The sequence below is a fragment of the Phalaenopsis equestris genome, unplaced genomic scaffold (assembly GCF_001263595.1).
Source record: "Phalaenopsis equestris unplaced genomic scaffold, ASM126359v1 Scaffold000074, whole genome shotgun sequence".
Taxonomy (NCBI): Eukaryota; Viridiplantae; Streptophyta; class Magnoliopsida; order Asparagales; family Orchidaceae; genus Phalaenopsis; species Phalaenopsis equestris.
This window is the reverse complement of record NW_018164516.1, coordinates 251,571-253,008: the sequence shown is the minus strand read 5'-3', so window position 1 is coordinate 253,008 and position 1,438 is coordinate 251,571.

Sequence of the window (1,438 nt, the reverse complement as noted above, 5' to 3'; positions counted from 1 at the left end):
TGAACTTGTCGCACAAAAGTTCACCCAAACTTGTTCCCTATCTTGCTTGAAGAAAAGAGATCATAGTTGATAGGAGATGTCTCATGGAGCTCTCTATTAGAGACATTCCATGAATATGTGTGATGTGAAGTGGTTTCTATGGATGTTTGTCACATCCTATTAGGTCATTCTTGATAGCACACATCATGATGGCTATCAGAGCGCGTTTTTTTACCAAAGATGAGAAGCGTATTGTACTCTTACCTTAGAAGTAGTCCAAAGTTTTCGGTGTTCATATAGATTTTGAGAATATGGTGATGCAAATTATTTTCTTCAAGACTTAAGAGAAACATCTGCAAAACTAGCATTGGTTGTCCTAGAAGACAGTGAGTTCTAGGAGCAAATACTATCACAGAGTTGTCCCTGCTATGAAGATTTAAGGATTTTCTGACCTATAGTCAAGCTCATTGGTTACCACTACTGGGGGAAGTCTAACATACCATCACTGCTCTTAGACATAAGAAGTTTTTGAGTTACTTTTAGAAGATTGTATGGAGTAAGATGGGTATTAAGTTTCAGTTCAATTCAACAATATACCCACTAACAAATGAGCAAACAAGAGTGATGAACTGTAGCTTTAGAAATTTTCTTAAGTATTTCGTGGTAGAGAATATCAGATGGTGGAATCTGATTGCTTCCTGAAAAGAGAAGATGCCTTTCCTACCAAGGATTTTTATGCAAGAGTTGTTCTTGTGGGATTCCAAGCCTGCTCAACCAGGATGAGCATAAGCCATAAATTTTCATTTCATTCCAGTTATAAGTGGTAAATTCCCACTTGTAATTGTCGCCAATCATTGTGTGACCTTTTTTTTATTTCTAAATTAGATGTAAGGTTATATTGACTTTAGATTAATTATTTGTTATTATTTTCAATATTTGTTGATTTTGTTTCATTGGTTAATGTTATTTGGAGAATTTTCTTCTTATTATTCTTTATTGGAGCGTTGTATCCTCAGATTTCACCTGGTTTGTGCTTGTAACATTTTTGAATCAACATTGATAAACTCCCTGAACATCCAACAATTTACTCTCTTTGAGTTCATCTGCCGTCGGAAAGCATAAATCAATTATTACTTGTCATTCAAAAAGCTCTTCCCTAGTCTTGAATGATATTTTCCATTCATCGCCTAGGCCAATGCAAATTCGGTGATACCCACTTCAGAGATACAATTTTGAAACTATGGTGGCTTCAACAAATCTTTCTAATTGATCTTTCATACAGGTAGGACTGTCAAAATGACTTGTTATTCGTGAATAGCTCGAGTTTGGCTCATTAAGTATCTCGCGTTCGATTCGTTCTCTAAGCAAACGAGTCGAACACAAACAAAATTTTGTTCATTTGTGTTCAACTTGTTTTGGTTCAATTAAATCAATATTTTAATATAAATAATAAGATTTA